Genomic DNA, 15,467 nt, shown 5'->3' on the forward strand with positions numbered 1-15,467 from the left:
TCATCATTAACGAATACATAAAACCATTTTCGCTTTAGCGCTGATGTTGACAACTTTGGCTCATTTGCCTCGCAAAATTAACATCTCAAACACCTCAGACGGGGCCAAAGTCATTTGCCATTAGATGTCTTATTCTTGGACGTGTTGACAGTTGCGAATTGCATTGCCTTTCAGCTTGTCAATTGCCAATTGCGAGTTGAGAATTGCCAATTGCCTATTGCAGTTGGAGAGGCTTCAATGTTATGCCTAATGCTGGCTGCTAATGGTGTTTGCTAGTGTTGCACTTGCAACGCGTATTTCCGCTGTTTGTGGCTAATTTGAGGCACTTGAGTGGCATTTGCTAAGCTGAAGACGTAGCGCTGTTTGCAAGTTGTTTATAGCACAGTGGAAGAGATCTTAAGTTAAAATTCAACAATATAACTTTAAGTATATTACTCTACCTTACTCTCTGATGGCCCAATGCACAGAGAGAATTAATTAAAAAACTCATCAGATAAATGATAACTTTTGGCCATATCGGGTGAGGGACACAATTATGACAGCATGACAGACGAAATACAATTCTATCGAGGCTGCAGCCAGAGAGGGATAGAGCAAGAGTGTAACGTTAACGTATTCATAACTATATTTATCAACCATCAAAAATCAATTGCACACGCTCCAAAACAAAAACAAAACAAAACAAAAAAGAGAGCGACGAGTGCAATGGACCGGTATTTGCCCCCTGCCTCAAATACGTTCTGCTGTTGCTGCCACACTGGACTCTGTGAGGCGTTCAAATTGCGCTTGTTAACATTTTTGACCGCCTGCTGGGGGCCTTGCTACGCAGCGTCGCCGCTGCCGAAAAAGCCAACAAACCAAACGTGTTACGCATAATAATTTTCGCAGTGCGTCCAACATTCGTATAAATATTTCAACGGTTGCTCCACTCAGTGGGCATGGTGGCTATTGTGGAGGTAGTGGTAATGCTGCTGTGGTTCATCATCAACTTCATGCAGTTTATCTTGGGAGTGCGCATCGCTCACGCTCAGTTCCAAGAGCAAGAGCCAAACTCAAGCTGATAAGATTGCGAGCGCACTCAGAGAAAATCTTTAAATGAATACTACATCTAAATGACGGAAAACGCAATTTATGATAAAAGTTCATAATATAAGGAATTTTCTAAGTTTTTTAAATATTAAAATTATGAATGAATGAAATGAAATAATGAAGCTAAGGCAGCATTGGCAACTATGTTAGTTAAGCCTCAAGTTTACTTTACAACTTTTATAAATATTTTAATTTGATATTTATTTTTATTTTATCCCTTGGATTGCTTTGTTTAGAAAACGCAAATATTTTAAATATTGGGTTAAAAAATTTATTAATGACATTTGTTATTGAGATTGATACAACTATAAAGAAAACAAAAAGGGAAAACTAAAATTAATCTTACCACTTTAAAAAATAAAACAATGCAAGAACTAACAAAAAAGTTACAGGTCGCTCACTATCGTTATTGAAATTTAAGTATGTGATTTAAGTAGTTGTAGTAAATCTTAAATTCTGATATAAATACTATATAAAACTTAAATTTAAAATATTTGTATTAATTTTATTATTAAAAATCTTTAAAGCATTATTATATTATTATTATAGTTCGTATTATTAATGATAAACTCAAGAATTTCACATACATTACTGAAATAATATTTTATATATTTATAAAGATGAAAGCTTTTAATCTGAAATTTTAAAATTAACAATCATTTCTCAAAAAAGTGTAAAACCTATTTCATTCAATAAGTTATATATTATTATTCAATTTTACATTTTTAATGTGCAATGACATCCAACTTTTTTCTCTCAGTGCACACTCTGATAGAGAGCAGGAGGAACTGCCATGTTGTCGATGTCGCTGCGGCTGTCGCATGTGTCTGTCTTTTATTGAAATAACAGAAATCATAATGTTTATGCCATTAAATTGTTAACAAAGCATACAAGCTACTGCCATGTAGCGTCAGGTAGGAGAAAACCGGCAACAGACAACGGGCAACGGGCAAGGGGCAACGTTCGATGGGCAACTGGCGAACACAAACTGGGGAGTTGGTAAGGCGGAGACTGAGCTCGACCCCAGGAAAGGGGTCCCGCATGTCAGCACGCACATAAATTATCGTTGATATATATTTGGCCGTGTGAATGTCCAGGTTAACTCTCTCCCTCTTCCTCTCTCCTGTGTTCTCTTTTCTTTAGTATTTTTTTTATTTATTTACACTGGGCGCATTGCACAACTCTCGCTACGTGACATTCACGCTTGGACGTTCTCCACTTTTGTCCCGAGTTGAGTCAGTTTTATCCACGCATCATCATACGTGACCCGAACCCGGTCACATCTCGCACACTATCGCAATTGTGCTATCTGTGAGGTGGCTGCTGTGTATCTTTTCACTTTGCTCAGCTCTTATCTCCACAGTCTTATCAGACAACGGACGTTTTATTCTTAATATACCAACGTTCCCTATATATATATATTTCTCTTCCCTTCCCAACTCTCTCTCTCTCTGTTGACCGAATTATTTCCTGTAATTGCAAGCGTGCGGCCGCCCCAACGAGCCGTAAAAAATAATCAAATGCTTCCTCTGGCTTGGCTCTAAAACCCATTTCAGAGCATTTCGGGCCATTTCACTCAAAAAAGGATGCGTGCTGCACTATGAGAATGAATTGGTTCTGGCTCCATCTTTCTCTGTCTCTCTGTCTGGCCAACACGGTCACACTTCCAATTTTATTTATGACTTTATCTTTTCACTTTGTTTGTGCGAGATTTTTGTTTATGTTTTTCTTGCCTTCCTGGGAATTTCACCGAGATTCTTTCGCTTTACCCCCGCATCCATTCCTTTCTTGTCTTGTCTCTATTCTTGGCATTGTTGGGTCTTAATCACGTGCACTGCTTCGCGGTAATTATACCTCCGAGTGTCTTTTAGAATGTGACTAAACTTAATTTTTGTTTTTTGAATCTCAAACTGAATCTGAATTTGGAGCAAGAGATTCCGTTTAGATAGCTGCAGATAGAGAGATAATCAAACCCCAAACGAAAAGAGAGAGAGAGAGAGAGAAGCTGCGAGATTTTACAGCTCATGTAATTAGTTTGGGTTTTGTGATGTCTAAATTAATTTAATTACATGTTGTACTCATGTCGCTTGGCACGCCATTCGTTCTTGAATACTAATTTAAATGGAAATTGAATACTTTAACGTAGTGTGCAAAATACTTCCGCAATTTATTAATTTATAGATTTAGACATTAATACTTGTAGAATTTCAAAAGTTATACCTTCAATATTTTTGGGTTTATTTGATAATTTAAACAAAGATAAGTTTTGATTGTCTATACAATTTAATCATTTCTGTCTGACGATTTAATTTCACTTGCCTGCCGCTAAATGCGGCAATCAAAAGACCATAGAAAATAGAACAAAATTTGATTAGCACAATTAAATGATTACATGCCACAAAGTGTGGCAATTATGCTACAGAATAGAATAGAATAGAACAGGTGCGATAGGTTACAGTTGGCGGCATCTGTTTGACATTGACCCACGCAAAGCTTTGTTGCTCGAATATTTCGATAACCACAAGACAACACAATGCTAAGAATAAGAATAAGAACAAGAATAAGTGTAAGAAAAAAGCCACAAACCTCAAATGAACGACATTAGTTACACTTACCCCAAAATAATTAACAAATTAAATGAGCAATTGCTCCGTATCTGGCAGATATCTTTGAGAAATACCGCGTAATTAGAGTGCATGGCGAATGCGGGGCAGACTATAAATTGTTATTATTATTATGAATAGAAGAACTTTGTATTTGGAACTTCAAACGTGGAATCTGTAGCAGCCTTTGGGACTGTCTGATTAAATTGCTTGGGCAAACTAAGAGACGCTAATTGAGGTTGAGATTTCTTTGGTTTACATAGCCTAATTGTTATATAACGCAACCGTTAGAAAAACTTGTGAAAATCTCTTCATTTCGTTGAGGGAAAAATGTACAAGAACAATAACAATAAACACACACTTGTCAAAATATATACACAAAAACGAAAAGAAACAAAAAATATGAGTATGAGGTATTAAAAATTCTACCTGCTCTACCTGCTGGCTATCGAGGCACGGGTCGCTTTATGAGTTTGTATCTACTTTTATGTATGAAGAACCGATTCGGGTGGTTACCTGTTACCTGTGCACATTTTGCGGCTTTGATCGATAATCGCAGCCCACGCAAAAGTGTCTGTCACGCTAAGCCCTAATGGCATTACAATGCGTTCTTCTATCTACTTATAATCCAACAGCCTGACATCATCCCGACAACCCAATTGTCCCCAGTTCTTGTGGTCGCTAGCCAACGAAAAACCGCGACGCGAATGAGTTTAAAGGATGAGGGACAAGGATTTAGGCAGCTGCCTTGTTCTGTGGCTACACTGAGAACAATAAATCAATAGTTGAAATTTTGTATCAATATTTAAAGTATACATATGTGAAATATAGAAACAAGAAAAAAACTCAATTAATTATTAATGCTCAAATTTTTATCCATAAAGTAATCAATTTTCTTTTCAATTTTCAAATATTTATTAAAGTTTACATTAAAAGATTAACAATTTCTAAACTAATTAGTCATTCCATTATCACAAAATAATATATTATATATAATATACATTTTTATCAAAGAATTTAACTTTTAAATGAATTTGACCATTTCTATCCCTTCATATTCACAGCTTATTCTCTTTGTGATCATATGCTATTCCTATCCTAAGAATATCAAGCTAGTCGATTCTCTCAGTGCACACATTTATCCTTTAATGGGCTTTTGTCTGTCACCAGGCGACGACGTTGAGCAAATCCTTTCAAGTGCAACCGAGCTGCATCAGATTAGAACAGGTTCGTCTTTGTTTGTCCGCCAATAAAGCCGCATTTTAATGCTCTCTCGTTGTCTCTCACCACTTACCATCGTCATCGCTTGTTTTGCGCAAAGTTTCACTGGAAATTTTCGACTGAAAATATGAAAATCGCATCAGCGTCAGCAGCTGTAATCGCATTGACTGCAAAGTTGGCTAAGCCGCGTGTTGTTTTTAACTTTGCAATTAAAAACCAAACGAAATGCACTTTACACCTAACGAAAATTTTACCGGGAAAAACTGTCATTTTCAGATGCATGCACTGCGATAATAGCATGTCACAAACAATGACAGCTCGAAACAAGTTTCTGTTTCAAATTCTATTTCGTTTTAACAATTTTCCTTTTTTTCTCCACATTTCTAATGAAGAAATTATATATAATGATACGAGGGAAATTCATCATATTTTTTTCTAGTATGATAATGAAATAATTGCTATGCCACGATAAAAATCAAATTATGTGGAAACTGAAACCCGAAATGCACTCCACAAAAAAGGGGTTTACAAATAATAACTGCGGACAATAACCATTTGAATGACGTATTATTTTATGATAAGCATGTGAAACATTTTGATGGATTTATTATGCTCAAATTCATAAGTGTGAAATGTGTCTCGAAGAAGAGAGGGACTGCCCCTCAATATTTCACTTATGTCCGTGTCCAGGATATGTCACTCAACACTCGGCACAGGTGCAATAACCAGGCACGATTCAAGTACCACAGTTCTAAGTTAACGGAAATGCTCAAAAAAATGGAACCGATAATTATAGCAAATAAAAATAAATTCATGAAATAATTTGGATTATAAAATGTAATGTAAATGTAATGCCTCTTATTTTTAACATTTCAATTCAAAACTTATTAATAGTATTTTTGTTTTTGTGGGAATATGAAAATTGAAAACAGATAATATCATTTTCCAAATAGTTATTACTTTCGTAATAAAAGTAAGTTATAATGGCACATCCCAAATTATAGCGTAAATTAAAGTAAAATCAATTCGACGAACCTGTTATACAATATTTTTAATTTAATTTTACATTGCAATATAATGCCTTCAATCCTCTATTAACTTTTGATTATAGTATTATTGAATTCACTATTAAGTATTAGGAAAATATGAAAATTTAATACATGTAATATGTAATAATTATGTGTAAAAGAAAATAAAATGAAATTTGTCATTGGACATTACAAATAATTGCATGAATTATAATAAAATCAAGCCCAAAATGAGTTTATATTTTTGTTATATTATATATTTTTCTTTTGTAAAACAAACAATTAATGAAGATCTGAAATAATAATCAATGTATTAAATCTATTTTACTAAGTTGTAGTATTGATAAGTTTACTATGAAATACAATAATAAAATTTGAAAACATGTAATTAACATTACGTAATGATTGACCAAATATATAATTGCATAAATAAAAATGAAATCATAAATTGTATTTACATTGATATACTTACTATTGATGGCAAGAAAAATTGAAATAATTTTCACGGCCAGTTAAAATAATTATGCAATGTGAAGTGTCAAATCTAATTTACTATTCTCTAATGGAGTTCTTAAAGTCGCTTCTTTCAAGCATTTGAAGTCGAAGTGCCACGACAAATTTAAAGTGTGTTCAAGGCAGCATGACAGCTGGTTTCGAAGAGCTAAAGATGTTATGCAGTTATGCTGGTCGAGTAAGTGTTTTGAGATCCAAGACCAAGTTATCAGTCATCAAGCAGTGAGTGAGTGTAGTGTGTGTGTTTACATGCCTATCAAAGGCGAGCACGCAGCTAATCAATATGCTCGTCATTTGCGCCAGCTAACGTTTTCCTTTTAACCAAGTACGTGTCATGGGGGTCAAGAGAAAAGCAAATAACAAAATCGTACTACAATATGTTATTCGATGGCATTAAAAGGCCAGGCACATGGCACAAGGACACGAACTGGAACCGAAAACTTGACTCACGCACTTTGTCTTTTGATATTTCGAGCATTACGCATAAAAAAAAAACTTGGATGAGTTATCACAGCACCCAATCTCACTCGCTCGGCTTTCGACTGCCTTTCTCTGTCTCTTTGCTCAAGTATTAAATAATTATTTTTGTTGCACTTGCGGCATTCCAAATTGAAGGTGTCTTTGGAATTTTTTACTTACTCGAGTATTCATTTGCCCCAGCAACTGACTTCTCTTGTAATTTATGTTCATGACCTTTAATGGCAGCCATCCAAAGGTGGTTCGGTAGAGGGGTAGGGGGAGGAGAGCACACGCAGCGCCATCAAACAAATTGCCTTCAGAAGCGTGCTTTTGTGGTATGCACATTGAATTTTGATATGGATATGGATCAGGACGAGGATGGAGATGGGGATGGGGATGGGATAAGGTACAACTGTTGGCTCCCACTGAGGGTCATCGTTGACGCTGTTGTGCTAGCAAAAGATTAATTGATACATGTCCATTTTGTGTTGACAAGCTGCTAGGAAAAAAATCTTACGACATTCAACACACAATGGGAACAACAGTAGAAGGTACCACTATGGCCAAAAATAAATGACATACAATAAGGCCAGGACACTTTTATCGCTCCCAGTTGATAATAAACAATCTCAGGGACAACAACAGTTGTAAGTATTATGGTAAGCGCGGGGCGGGGAGTGTGTTCTACCACTAGTAGTATAAGGCAACTGTCGTCGGTCGCTGGAGGTGGGGGGACGGGGGTCTCCTTTGTTGAATGACATATGTGTGCGTGGCTGCCCCGCTGACTGCTCATCCATTTGACTGTCCACTGGGTCAACGCCTACGCACGAGGGTTGTCCAAGGAATATTCTGTTGAAATGCATTAAATGGATACAAATTTAATTTTCATGTAAAAATAGAACTTTAAACACATTTAAATACAATTTGATCTTTAGTAAATATATTTTTGACGTTTCAAAAAAAAAATACAAATTTTACTTATAAATTTACATATAAATTTCCATTTTTTATGAAAACAATAAAGAAAAATTATATATTGTTTTATTATATTTGTGTTAAAAGAAAATCTGTTCAGATGTAGTTTTTAAAATATTGCAATTTTATTATCATATTGTAAGCTTAAGTATACTTTAAACTTGTTCTATTATTTATGTTTTAAATACATATAAAAGATTAATAAAATTTAAGATTAACAATTTCGACTCGAAGGCCGAAGCAACCAGTACTCTCTTCTCTATTAAATGTACTATCAAATACTAGATGTAATATAATAAAATGAAAAGATTAAAAATACAAAAAAAAGAACAATTTATTATTAAATAATTATCTGTAATTTTATCATTATATTCGAAAATGTTGGTGACTTATTGTATTAGTCAAAGACACACATTTGAAAATGTTACTAAATTATTTTAATATTGCGAAATAAAATATATTATATTTTATAGATTTAATTCAAATTAATATTTTTTTTTTTAGAATATTTGTTAAAAGTGAATGAATATAATTTAATTGATACAATTTAATTATAAATAAAAGTTGAAAATTGATATTTACATATAACATATTTTTATAAAAAGAAATAGTTTTAAATGCAGCTAATTTTTTCTTAGAACATTTAGAAAACATACAGCTCTGCTCTCGTTGCAGCTCTTAGCATGACAATACAGATTCGAGGCTATTGTGCTCTAAAGGTTTTGGAATACTCTCAATAAATTTGCACAGCATTAATGTGGATGGTGCATGGTTGCTGATTGCTGCTTGGTGTCAAGCGACAGTTGGGTCGATTTGGACCTTTACAGTTTAATTACATGCGCAAGGACCACCGCATCGGGCTGACTGCTGTCCAATAGAGCGTGAGAGTGGCATGGCCACGGTGCGTATACTTGACATCCAGCTGACGTGTTGCGGCGTTCAATCAAAAACCCTGTCACACCGCTGAGCTGAGCAGAGCTGAGGACTATGTCGACGTCGCAGTCTCTGTCGCTGTCGCTGTCAACGTCAACGCTGGCGCCGACGGAAAAAGTTTGTCAGGCCACATAATGAAAAAGCCACGATAGTGTGCAATATATACGCCCACACATATCAAGCGAAATACTGTCGCCTGCTCGTTGCTGGCCACGCCCACTTAATTAGGGCCCAGCTCATTGCGGGGGCCATAACACGCATCGGTCGAAACAACGGACACTCGGTTCGTCACTTGATTGTTTTTGGGGTTTGACCTATTTACAGCAAATGCAAAACAAAAGCCAGTCAAGCCAATAGCAAAACTAATCCAAGTGTGCTTTAAATGTGTGGGTATGTGTGTGAGTGTGAGTGTGTGTGTGTGTGTGCTTGTGTCTCGTTGACAGCTATATTTCCTATGCAGCTTTTCAGCGTTTTCAATGCACTCGCAGTGACATCGCATGTCCCTGTAACTGGCTTATAATTTAATTAATTAATTTCAATAGTTGCGGGCATTAGCAGCGTGTGTGTGCCCAAGAGAATGACATCGTTTATTTCCGCAATTGCTTTATAATTATGCCCAGTTCTGTAATAGAAAGAATAACACTTGGAGGCTTCCACGAGCTGACAATTTTGCTGCTTAGCAACAACATTTTATACGCCTGCAATTCGAACTGTCAAGTGCACCCAGCTGCTGCTGTTGTTAGTTTTAATGATGGTATTGGTATTACGATGGCTCCCATAAACCAGCAACAGCAGGAAACAGAAGTTGTTCCCCATTGGGGGGTAATGAGGCAGCGTTACCCAAGCCAGCTATTAAAATTCATAGAGTTTTCCACGTTTCTCATACAATGGGATCGAAAATGTAAATTAATATTAAAATAATAATAATACGAATATTTGCAATATTTTAATATTAAAAAAACAGCAAAGAATACTCTCAAACCAGCTAAAAATTCAGAGTTTTCGCTTCTTTTATTCAATGGCAACAACTTATTTAATTAAAGGAGCACAAAAGAAATAATCATAATACAACAATTTTTGAAATTCGAAAATTTTACAAATTAGTGCTATAAAAATTGTGAAACTAAAAAAGGACAAGTACAATCGAGTGTGCTCGACTGTGAGATACTCGCTACCCATTTTGAACAAAAGCAAAATATTGCGGATTTTTTCTACAAATATACCGAAAAAACTAAAAATATACCAAATTGTATATTTTGGATATCTATTTAGTACCACATTCAAAATATACCATAGACGGCACAATATACCAGATTGTTATCCAAAGCAACTAAGATCCCTAGTAAGTACAAAAGTATTTCTTTATTAACTTTGACAATTTTTATCTGATCGCTACAGCTTCAGCAATCACAGTAGTTATTATTATTATATATACTAATAGTTATTATTTTATATACCAAAATTAAGCTTAAATAATATTAATGGATTTTAAATAACATAAATTTAAAAGTTTTTCCTATTGAAAGGAAAATACCTCTTTTTACTAAGAAATTTGAAAACCTCTAGCGCAAAAAATCACACAAAACATCGTATTGAAAGAATATTTCCGTTTTTTGATTCTATGATGCTGCGACTCAGGCCAATTTAAGCAATTTGCCGCCCATTGTGCAGCAGTTGGCGTTGCACCTCCGAAAAACACACAATTATCGGGAGTCGAAGCTGCATGGTGTCCACAAATTGGCAATTTGACTTGAGCCAATTCACGTTGTTTGTGTGTGTGTCTGAAAGGGGGAAGAAGACTGTTGTGGATGAGGGGGCGGGAGAGAGCACGCAATGGCGCTGCTGGAGACTGTGATGAGGACAAGTCAATATGATGATTTAGTGCACGGAAATTGTAGTTGGCGACAACTTATCTAAAGCGTTAAAGCTAAACTTTCATGGAAGCAGAAGTTTAACGTTAGCCAGCGGAGGGAGAAACTTTCATCTGTGATCTGTGGGTGCTGTTTATGCACGTTTCATAAAAAGTACATTAATTCCAATTGACAGCAATTGCAAAGGACACCCGTAGAGCGTTTAGTCTAACTTATGATAGATAGTAAAAAAAAGAACAGCTTCAGCTTCAAATGCGACTCATCACTGTGAGAATTATTCTCTATAGCAGATCCCTTAACCTAACCCAGTCGATGTCTGGGGCTTGGCCTCTTTTCTGTTTGTCTGCTCGTCTGTTGTTGTTTGTTGTTTGTCTGGTGTTTGGTCTGCGGCAAAACTACAAAAGGTAACACAAGAAATAAAGTTACGCTCAAATTTAGCGGCAGTTCGAAGACTCAAACAAATAAACTTTCTGTAACTATATTTCATTCTTTCACTCTTTCACTCTCATACTCTTTTTCAATTTCTATATTTCTCATTGCAGCTTGTGTGTGTCCAGACAATTCTCATGTCTCTGCTAATTAGTTCTTTGTAGCTGGTCAAATGCGTGCACTTTGTTTTAAGTGCAGCCGATCGATCGAACTACGCGTGTATTCAGCGTGAAAACGTGAAAGAAAATATATACTGAAGTATGACTAATCGCAAAACATTTCCTTAATAAAAATAAACGATATAAAATATGTATTAACAAATTCAAAGTGAATTAGTTTGCTAGCACATCAGTTGAGTATTAATTTATGCGAAATAGGTTTGAAATTCTTTTTTAAGGAGTAAGGTAGTTCAAAAATAAAATACTTTAGATTCAATACACTTTAAGTATCTGCAATAAATACATAAGAGAGCTATGTATTTATTGCAGTTGTATCTTTAAGAAAGAACATTATTTTAAAGCTACTGTTTGTTGATAACACAAATTTTTCATTATGGTAAACTCATAGATTTACTTTACGTACAATTCGATCTCGTAATTAACATTTTCTGCATTGTATATGTATGAGAGTCCAAGATAGATTTCAAGATTTGAGACGTTTTATTTTGTGTGCTTAATATATATTATTGTTATTTTATTCAATTGAAGATTTTGTGTTTTTGAAAAATGCACAGAATGCCTAATTACATAATATTATAATTGCATAATTAAACTTCTATCTGCATTGTAAGTAAAGGCATATTAAGGCATATTTATGACTATTATGTATTTTTATTTTAATGTATCTCAGATGCATCTAGTTTTTCGTAAGCATTGTTTTATATGTATTGACAATTTTATTATTTAAGTGATAAAATCGTATGTAAAATTCACTCGATATTACTAAATTTGATCATTTTATTGAAATTAACATAATTTTATCCTGTTAAACTTCTTTTTGTAATTTAAAAAAAAGGTGGGAGTATAAAATAGAGATTTTTGTAATTAAAAAAAAAAGGGAGTATAAAATAGAGATCAAGTGCAGATGCTTCTTTGAGACATTTTAATATATGCGTATGTTTATTATATACTTTTGTTACTTTTATGCAGTTCAGAAATTGCTCGTTTATTAACCCTATTTTTGCCGATATTTATATATAATATGTATATGGTATATTTATTATGTGCCTCGTTTGCGCTCTTCACCCTCGTTTTGCGCTTTAGAGTCATCTGCAATATGGCAGCCAGTCGCTGTCACTTTGCCACTGACAGCTGTTCGCTGCACGAACATGGCAGACATGTTTGCTGCGACGTGGTGGGGAGGGAGGGGATGAGAATCGTCAAAGATGGGTGTGGGGGTGGGGGTGTTGCCTAGCCGACTACTTAACGGCACACGGCCCCAAAAGTGACAGGCGGGCCTCATCATTAAACTTTTGACACTATTAGCGGGCGGTCGCAGTTCTCGCTTGTGTCGCATTTTGTTGTGCCAACTTTGTTGGGCTAAAAAACATCAACGGCGGTCAGACATTAAAATAATTTGAGAACGCTATCTAAAAAGCGACTCAATAAATTTCAACGAATAATATGCTTTGCTTGCTGCCCCAAAGAATTTCCCAGATAGATTTTGCTCTTTTTCTAGCACTAAGATCTTGTGTTTAATTTAAAGTTTGTTTTTGTTGAGAGACAATTCAATTAGCTGCCCTGTCAAACTTTCCTTGTTCGTCCGTCCATCAGGCCAAGTGGTGAACGAGCTTAAACTCTGCTCTACTCGGCTGTGGCTGCTCTTTTAACTTGCCACATTTGTACTTTGTGCAGCACTTTTTCTCTTTTATTCTTCTTTGTTTTGTGGCTCTGGTAATGAAGCAATTAATTATCGTATGCCCCATGCCCCACGTTCAAAGACATTTTTAGCAAAATTCTTGGGAACAATTTTAAATGTTAAATGTTAAGTAATGCTCTCTCTCTCTCTCTCGCTCCCTCTCTCTTTCGCTTCCCCTCGCCACCAATGCTTCCCATGTGGGTGAAATGTTTCGCCTCAAGTGTCCAACTCTTTGACATTTTGCGGTTGATATTTTAAGTGCCAGTGGATTTCCTTGCTTTCATTCAACTCTTTCTTGTCTTCTTATTTTTTGTTTTATGAGATGGAATCAATTCGGGAAACGGATTTTTTTTGTCTACGATTTAAAAGCTTTTCTATATTCTTGAAAGTGTTTGTGGGATTTTATTTAAATTTAAAGCAAAAGTAACATACAAATTCGGTTATAAAATTTGCGCAAAACTGCAATCTGAATTTCTAAATTGAATGACGCAATTTTTATACTCTGTATACTTTATGTATGTATATTCGTATACTAAACATAGTATTCGGTATATTTAGTATTTTTTAGTTTATTTGATTGGTATATTCTAAATTTCACAGTCAAAAACACTCGAGTCTAATTTTTTTGTTCGTTTAGTAATTTTAGTATATTAATTTGGTATGTTTTAAGAATAATACCGCACTTTTTTCTATATATGAAATTAATAATGGGAATATCACAGTTGAGCAAACTATCGTGCTATCGTGTTAGTTAACAAATTATTATTATAATAATTTAAATATGTATAAACAAAGAAAATGTATTTTTAATTCTGAAAAATAAAGCATACTATGTCACATATTTTATATGATGTTCACGGATAAATAAGAATAAATTTACATATACTTCATTTGCGTGTGCCAGCTGTTAGTTAGACTATTCTCAGCCGCAGAACGAACCACAAATGAGAGAATTTTATAGGAACTCGTATGTAGTAGATGCCTATCGAAAGGATCATCATGTGGTTGACACCTACAACCTAAACCTAAACCCAACGTGGTCTAAATCTGCACATGTTGTAAGACGAGCAGTAATCGGTAAAGGGAAGCCAGGAAAGAGCTGAGAATAATCTCTGGCTGTGATCAGGATAAAGGCAGTGTGTGTATGTTTACATCTTGATAGCGCCTGTTGTCGAGTTGAGGGTTTCTTCTAGCACATGTGTAGACCCAAATTGCATTGTTAAAATGCGTAAGGCGTTGACAATGGACACACACATGCGCAAATACATGTGAGATGGGTTTATTCAGAGCTTGTGCAGAGAGAGAGAGAGAGAGAGAGAGAGACCTTATCGCGCATCTGAGAGAGATGGAACCTTGAAGATGAAACTAGAAAACAAGTTGATAAGCGTTCATCGCGATCGACGGTCGACGATCAACGATAGCCTGCAGCAGTTGCAGGAAGCAGCTGCAGCTGTTGTTGTTTATGGTGCCAGCCTCAACTCAACAGTTGTTGCCAAAAAATAAAGCACTAAATCTGTTGGCCTTGATCGAGGTGTGAACGAAGCTCAACTTACCCTGTAATTACGAGCCGCAAGTTTCCGTCCCAGCCAGCAGGTGTCAAAATAATTAGGCGCCTACTTAACATCCACATCCACTTTGGAGTTTGCGTTTGAGTTTGAGTTTTGCAGGGAATGAGCGAATGAGCGAGTGAGCTTTCGTACTGTCTGTCTACCAATTAACGGTAATTATAGTCAACACCTTGCTCTCAAGGTGTCAAAATGTGCGCAGGGCATCATGCAAAATGGCCAAAATGGCAAAAGGCACTAAAGGCAGCCAAGCAACAACGTTGCCTTAACACTAATTACGTGAGCTCGCAATCGGTTGATTCAGTCAGTCAGACAGTCAACCAGTCAGTTAGTCAGTCTGGCATTCGGTCAATCATTCAATCAGTCAGTCAAAGTCAACGAAATGCATCCAAAAAATATATTTAGCAAGTGTGAAGTTGATAGCCGCGCGCTCCTTCATTAATCATTTGCTTGTTAACAGGCCACTTGGCTCGCTTGACAGGCCCTCAAGACCGAGTCCGACTGACTCCGAATTGGACTCGATTCGGCAACTTGAAGGCCTCTTAACCAACTCAGACTCAAATGCCTGCAGTTAGGTAATCAGCCGAAAACAAAAAAATAAAATGAAACCATTGTGAAACGGTGAGTAATTTCACCGAGTTAAGTTAATTTGATCGCTTTAAGTCTGAATATAAAAAAATTAAGATTAGAATAACTCAGTTCTTAATAGTATTAAAATATTTAAATTTGCCTAGCTTTACCAAATTTTTAATTATGTTGAAATAGATTTTTAGTAATAGAAGATTTAACAAGTAAGAAATCTACTTTGGTAGGTTCCACCGTATGATACCCAATACCCATTTTTAATAGGAGCATTCAAAATATACCATAGAGTACAAAATATGTCAGACCTAAGACCTAACTAATGTGAGTTAGTACTAATAT

At 35.5% G+C, this 15,467-nt stretch overlaps 1 long non-coding RNA gene across 1 annotated transcript; it reads right to left on the minus strand.

Annotated features, from left to right (window-relative positions):
• Positions 1-1,876: 1,876 nt before the first annotated feature.
• Positions 1,877-4,099, minus strand: LOC132791230 (uncharacterized). The gene is made up of 3 exons (XR_009632881.1): positions 3,705-4,099; positions 3,159-3,625; positions 1,877-3,038 (listed from the first exon to the last, which is right to left on the minus strand). It is a non-coding gene; the product is annotated as an uncharacterized LOC132791230 (long non-coding RNA).
• Positions 4,100-15,467: the final 11,368 nt, after the last annotated feature.

This window comes from Drosophila nasuta, chromosome 3, assembly GCF_023558535.2.
Source record: "Drosophila nasuta strain 15112-1781.00 chromosome 3, ASM2355853v1, whole genome shotgun sequence".
Classification (NCBI taxonomy): domain Eukaryota; kingdom Metazoa; phylum Arthropoda; class Insecta; order Diptera; family Drosophilidae; genus Drosophila; species Drosophila nasuta.